Here is a 7,477-nt window from a genome sequence, read left to right on the forward strand (position 1 = left end):
TCGAGAGGATCCAGCAGCAGCTTTTTAACATAATCTGTTTTCACTGAAGCCAATGGAAAGGTACTATTACCTTCAGCATGTCATTTTCTAGTTCAGAACAATTTTGAAAAGCTCCACTGCTCAATGACTGGCATTTGTATGGCATCCAAAAACAAGCCATAGAAAAGAGCCCTGGCCAATTTGCTACGAGGCCTGCCTCTCCAGCTGGCTTAATGGATAGTGAAAGGATAATGTTCCAGCTGAAGAATATTTAACATCTTTCTTGGGTTTGTGTGACTAATAGCAATATTTCTTTGGTTGTTGAATACTGCAATTGGAGGCATCATGCCAGCTCTTTATAAAGAGCGTGTTCTAGAAGCACGATGCTGATAAATAGTGTTTACAAGAGGATCGTTACAAGAACACTGAAGCTCGTGGCCTGAGATCGAATTCATGTCCTCAAACACTCTAAGTGGATTCTCCTATATAGTAAGGGCTTTTACAAATCACCTTCTTCCTCTTGGGAAAAGGAGGAATATGAAAAAACCCTTATCTGCCACCACTACTAAGCACACATTTCAGTTTGCTTTCCAACAGGAAAGGATTTAAAGATCTGTCTTCTCTTTTGCACAAATTAATTATCCCCTCTTTTATCTTTAAGCTAACTTAGAACAGACACAAGGAGAACTACGAAAATATTATACTGCAAAGGCAATATTGACATCTTTTTAAAGATGTAAAAGTTAAGCAATATGGAATGAAGACTGAAAACCTATCTTTACCTCACCAGACAAAAGGTTTTATGGCAGCACCAACTACCTGCAAAAGGAAGGGTAGAGAATAATAGCTCTCACTCAAGCTCATGATGTGTTACATTCTGGGGGATGGACAGAAATAGTGGTTTTGGGTTTATTTCCCTTTACTGTCTTCTGAGACTAACAGGGAAAGGAATGAAAATATTCTGTGAAGGATCTAACTGGTTCAAGTACTTTTCCTCTTGCACTATTTGTCCAGGCACATAACAATAGCCAGTTAAACACTTCCATTAGCATTATCTTTGTGAATAACATTAACCACTTATATTTCATATTGGGAATGCCTGGAGCAGTTTGGGTTGTTTTTTTACCAGATGGGAGCCGCCAGCCCTCAAAATTGGGTTGTTGATGCTAGAGCATTGCACGAGGCTCCCTTGTCTTTTCCCAGTGGCAGCAGAGCCAGAGGAGAGCTAAAGGCAGAGTCATGTTTGCTGAAAGTTGTTGGTGATTCCTAAGATGCCTCTTTGGAGAGGAAGACACCATATCCTAAGCATCCCATGGCTTGCTTCTCACTCCTGCACTGGTCCAAAGTGGGAGGAGAAACAGGCAAAGGGAAAAGGATGGAACCTGCTGGAAGACTCCTGATTTAGTGGGGTTTGCTGTTCCCACAGCACATGGAGATGGATTTGCTTGCCCAAGGGCAAGTCAAAGCACTTCCACCAGATTAAGGAGAGGTTCTGGCTGTTTTAGACAGCAAGATCATATTATCTGTGTGAAAAACTTCCACTAGCTCTCAAAATGTCAGCCTTTTGCTTGCTACAGAGGGCTATGAGTCACATTTGTATTTGTTTCATTGTATCAAGTATGATTATCCCTCCCTCTGGATCTGTATGTCAGTATCTGCAGCGCTGACTTTCCAGAGAGTTTTTCTCAGCATGTTACCCTTGTCCAACATTAGTGTTGCTTGTTGAGAGAGCAAAGTGGCAGATGTTGCTGCTTGTGTCCCTTTTCCTACCCCTGCTGCCTGGTGGCACTGCTCAGGTCCCTTCAGTCATCTTTGCTTCTGCACCTGTGAAATAGGTGTAACTGAGCTTAATCCTTTTCCCTCCTTGCCTCTCCTTGCCCTTCCTTTTCCCTCCTTGCCCTTCCCTGCCCCTTCTTACCCCTCCTTTCATTTTCTTTCTCTTAGACATTAGGAGAAATTTCTTCACTATGAGGGTGGTGAGACACAGGTCCAGGTTGCCCCTGGAAGTGTTCAAGGCCAGGTTGGATGGGGCTTGGAGCAACCTGATCTAGTGGGAGGTGTCCCTGCCCATGCAGGGAGGTTTGATCTAGATGATCTTTAAGGTCCCTTCCAACCCAAACCATTCTGTGATTCTGTGAATCTGTGATTCTGTGATTCATATTGTGGACATGGATTTTATGTGTGTGCATGAGTAAGTGCACAGAACAGAAGTTCTTCAAAATTTAGCACAATCTTGAAAATTTGGTACCAAACAGGAAACATCGAGTTCTGCAGCAAGTGCCTTTAGCCCACACTAAGATTTTCAATAGTTAAATATTGCAGGAAGATCAGATACAACATGAGAGGCACCAAAAATGACATTAATATGTTATTAACTGTGTTAGAGACCTTACATCTTTCAAAGGATTAGTCAAGGCTATAAGCAGGGAAAGTGAGGTGTCTCCAGCTGTCTGGGTTGATAAGGTGGAGAAGGGAGAGTCCCCAGCTCTGCCTCACAGGGAATTTTAACGCAGAAGAGAGTGGGGAGAAGTAGGTTGAGACTTAGCCTTTCTGTATTTGGAGGAAGGACGGTTAGCAAAGGGACAGTGTAGCATATGTGGAAAATTATAGCATTTAGTTATTTCTCCTTGTAAGGGCTTTCATTAAACCAGAAGTTTTGAAGTTTCCCAGTGTTCCAGCTGTGGTTGCCTTCACTGAGCACTGCTTTGTAGCCGGGGACAGTTTTCGTTTTCTGGAAACAGAAAAGATCTATCTCTGCTTGTCTTTTGGGGGGCAATTAAGCAAGTGAAGCCCAAGGATATGCAGGAGAAGGAGGTAGAAGCTAGTAACCTGTGGTATTTTTGTTTCTTAGGAAGCTGAGGGGGTTTTGAGTAACTAGGATGGCACCTGCATTCAGCACCCATCTCCCTTTGAATGTCTGTACAATTCTAGATGGAAGTTAGATTTTTGCACCTCTCAGAGGACAGTCCCAGTCCTCACATTACAGAGGAAACCTGGCCTGTAATGAGGTGAGCAGCAGGTATTTGTATTTTAGTAAGAAGTCAGCCCAAAAAACTTGATCCCTGTGGAGTACTGAGCATCCCTGTGGAGTCTCTGTGTTATTTAGAAAATACAGTTCTGCTGCTGCCGCCTTTCTTATGCATTCATAGGGACAGTTTTATCTGCCTAGCTGTTTCTTTTTATAATATGGTTAGGACACTAATATCTCAGAAGCTTCTGCTCTCTCAAATCTGGTTGAAATTGGCTGATAATTTCAAAATTGATGTAAAGGAAGTGGTGCATAAGCTAAGGCATGGCATAACCCTCAGGGGACCAAAACTTCAAAGTGCATTTCAAACACTTCCAAATCACTCTGTGTTACTGTGTGGGAGAGGTAACATCGAGGTCATAGGTTTATACTGAACAACGACTGAACCAACAATTATTATAATGGACAAATGCAGCCTTATTGATGACTTTTACTAGCTCAATGATATAATTATGTATATGACTCAGGAGCTGGGATGCCATTGTATACTCATTTTCTTTACTCAGGATTTCATTTGTGAAGGAAGTTCAGTTATTACTTAAGAAAGAAATACAGCCTGAGTAAAGAGGAGAGGCATGATGATCTCTCAGAGGCTTATTTTTATATTGTGTTTGCCCGTAATATAAAATTGTTAACATATTCTCTCCCTCCCATGAAAGTATAATAGTAATATTTAAGCCAGTTTTACAATTTTCATCCTGTATCTAAATCCTCCCTTATCTTGCTTGTTTCTTATATGAGACTTTTTGCTTGACCTTTCAATACAGTATACCTCACTACACTCTAGCCCTCCCACACAAATAAACATCCCACACCTGTTAGTGGAATTTCATCTGGACAGGAAAATGGAAGCTTCTCCTAAAGGAGAAAGGTTTGTGTGTGTCTTGCTGTGCCACCACCACTCTGAGAGGCATTGCTGCATGAATGCAAGCAATGAGCTGAGCAATATGCACCACCAAGACATTACACTGAGTGGACTGCACTGGCAGAGAGCTAGGAAAATAATGGGATGGGGTTCAGGTTACTGCATCAGCACTTTCCTCAAGCAAAAATGTAGGCCACTGGATCTTAATAAGGTAGATGTCCCTTTTCGCCTTTGCTGGCTTCTGTAATAACTATGGAAAGGTAGGTGGGGGTTTTTGTGGCTCTGGAGTGTGAATTTAATATCCTCAGTTCTTGAGTTCCCTTGCTAATTACAGCTCACTTCATCAGTATGTATTGGAAAGGTAAGTTTTACCCTAACAGTTAAATGAGAGTAGGAAAAAGTATCACAAGAGAAGCACAAACTAAAACTGCAGAAGTAGCAGACTCCTAGCACCTGCTTCTGCACTCTGTGAATTAATAAGTTCTTGGGCTTTATTACAGGCTGGCTCTGTTTAGGTTAATGCCTGGCAAAGATGTGTTCAATATGTGTTCCGAAGGTGCATGTGGATTGGTTTCTTGGCTCCTTTCAAGCTGTTTCTGCTAGTCAGAACTGTCTGCACAAATCCAAAAGCTAGGAAGGCTCCATGAACCTTTGGCAACATAAGAAGTGAAGTGAAAAAGAAAATGCACTCCAAAAACTGAAGCTTGTACAGAAATAATGTAAATATTATGTGACAATTACTTAAAAATGAGACCTTGTACATCTGTGCATCTTTGCCCAATTTTCATTTTGATGTAAAGGCCTGTGTGCTTTTTTTTTCCTTCTTAAAAAGTCTGAGCCTTTAACTGCTGGACCTAAAATTTTGTGTAAACTTCTGATGTTGACATCTGCCGTCATGGAAGGGAAGCTGTTCAGAAGCAATCAGTAAGGAATCAAAAGATTTCATCTGCTAGTGCTTTTCAGTTGCAAACAACAGGAATATTGCCAGACAGTTAAAACAGCCCTCTGTGTTCAAAGCAGGCTAGAATAGATGTTTTTTTCTTTTTTAGGTGAAAATAAAACATCCTGAAATCACTCTCCTTCAAGTCTCATACCATGTAAAAATGTGATGTTGCCCAAACTTTATTCCCATTTATTAATAACTTTGGGTGGGGGAAATCTTCTTTTGGAACAGCACTAAATAAACGTACTACTCTTACAAACTCGACTGGTGCAGAAACAGAACCTTTTTTTAAAGGCTGGCTGATTAATAATTCCTGACAGATATATAGGTTAAGTTTACACATTTCATTCCACAAACCATCAGCTTTATATGCCAGGCTTCCAAAACCACGACAAGCAAGCTTTGTTACTCGTTCTCTTTCATCCGCGCGTTTAATAGGAAAGGCAAGAAGTGCCTGTTTCCCACCAGGGTGACTTACGCTCTCTGTACAGCTCTCTGACATCCCGACAACTTGCCTCTACATGCTTCAGAAACATCAGCACAGAAGCTCTTGGTGATAATCCCCGGTGGGCTACAAGTGCTAAAGGGTAATACCATCACACACTTGATTAGAGCCGAGACGTACTGCGTCGCGAAGGGAAACGGGACACCGGCTGCTGAGGAGTCACAGGCAGTGAGTGACATGCTCACCCTGCAGGGCTGTCCTGCTCTATGCTAAGTGAAGACCTGATCCGCTGTCTGCATCAGCTGGTCTCCTGCAGGACTCTGTCGTATCATCTGACACGGATCGCTAGGAGATGCTGTAGAGGACAAGCCCAGTAACTACCAGAGGGCAGCGCTCAAGGAGACCTTGAAAGCAGGAATTAGAAACACATCTTCCCACATATAAATGCTGCAGACAGATCCTTTGCTTAGGAGGAGTCTTGTGTCAGTAACCAGCTGGTAGTACATGACCCAAGCTGTCTAAATTTGTCATGGGAGGAGAGGTGTCAGAAAACAGAGCGTGCCTAGCATTTTGGTGGAGGATGCAATGCTGAAACAGGAGCATTGAGTTCAGCTGATTATTTACAGTCTCCTAGAGACAAGGAGCCTGTGAGTTTTAGGGTGGTGGTCACCAAGGTGGAGACAACAGTGCAGCTGAACATGGCTGGCTAATATGGGGTCCATTTAGTCTGATATACGTTTTTACCTCACTTTTTAATGTACAGCAGTATGCTTTACAGTCTGAGAATTCAGCTTTCAGTGTGAAACTAGGATGGGTAATTTGTTTTCCTATCCCCCTCAAACCCAATACCAGAGCCTCTGTTTTTTATAACATGAACATGGAGTGACACAGCTAAACTAAGGAAGAAAGTCATATTAGGAGTAGGCAACTGAAAGTATTTTACCTCTATTTTTCCTCTTTCCTGTCTCTTGCTACATTCCCCTACAGGGAGCCACTTCACTTTGCAAGAAGGTATGTTGAGCTGACCATAGCCTTTGGAGTAATCTGTTCCCTCTCAGACCCCAAAAGGGGACTTGTCAAACGCACCTGGAAAGTAGGTGGAAACTGTGGCCAAAATAGAGCTGAGGCAATAAAGAAGATTCTCTTTCTCTCTACTGCCAGAGCTGGTTTAGAAATAGTACACTGTGGGCAAGCATAAATATTCTTCTCCTGACCCTCCATTTGTCTTGGTGTTCTGATAGACAGATGTGGTGGTGATGGAGCAGCAGGAGGAGAAAGGCTGCAAAATAATTTGTTGGTATAGGGCAATCTTCCTCCCTTTGGGAGCTGCTTCTGTGGAAAACTGTGGCGAAGGTCAATCCCACATTGCAACTTATGAAACACTATGGGTATAGTGATGAATGTCCTCGAGGAATAAAGATTTTCTTCTCTACTAACCCCGAACTCTGAAGTACATACTTTCAATGGGAGAAGACAAAATGTCCTGTGTTGTGGGACTGGACTTCAGTGAATATAACAGCTCCCAACCTAAAAAGCACTGGAAGGCTCCCAGGAGCTATAGTTTCTTGTAGGCATGGTTAACACTTCCCATCTTGGAAAACACTTTCTCTCTCACAATAAATAAATAAATAAATAAATAAATAAATAAATGAATAAATAAAATTACAGTTTCCTTTCCCTTATGGACTGCCTTGCAACTTCTGTTTGTTTGGGCTTGATAGACAAACCTGCAAGGAAAAAAACATGCTCAGAATTTAATGTGGTCTCAAAAACATGTGAAGTTGGGGATGGACGCTCTTGTCAGACAGCACTGCATTACTGAGTGGAAGCTTTAAAGCCAAGTGCCTCAGTGAGACTTCAAGAGCCCTTTTCAGACTGCGAACCTCATGAGTTTCAACAAGGCTGAGTGGAAGGTCCTGCACATGGGTCAGGGCAACCTCTGGTACCAGTACAGGTTGGAGAATGAAAGGATTAAGAGCAGGCCTGTAGAAGAAATACTGGGGGGAAGTGGTGGACAAAAAAGCTGGTTATAACACAGCAATGTGTGCTTATAGCCAAGAAGGCCAACCTTATCTTGGGCTGCATCAAAAGAAGTATGGCCAGCAGGAAGTGGGAGGTGATTCTCCCCCTCTACTCTGCTCTGGTGAAACCCCACCTGGACTACTGCATCTGGCTCTGGAGTCCTCAGCATGGGAATGACATGAACCTGTTGGACCA

General features: G+C 42.5%; 1 protein-coding gene across 4 annotated transcripts in view; it reads right to left on the reverse strand.

Annotated features, from left to right (window-relative positions):
- CLDN14 (claudin 14) overlaps positions 1-5,538 on the reverse strand; it is a 30,104-nt gene extending 24,566 nt beyond the window's left edge. For all 4 annotated transcript variants that reach the window (XM_051608169.1, XM_051608166.1, XM_051608168.1 and 1 more), the window contains exon 1: positions 5,294-5,538. The gene's annotated coding sequence lies outside the window, so the exon portion shown is untranslated. The remainder of the gene's footprint in view (positions 1-5,293) is intronic.
- Positions 5,539-7,477: the final 1,939 nt, after the last annotated feature.

The sequence above is a fragment of the Apus apus genome, chromosome 1 (assembly GCF_020740795.1).
Source record: "Apus apus isolate bApuApu2 chromosome 1, bApuApu2.pri.cur, whole genome shotgun sequence".
In the NCBI taxonomy this organism is placed as follows: Eukaryota; Metazoa; Chordata; class Aves; order Apodiformes; family Apodidae; genus Apus; species Apus apus.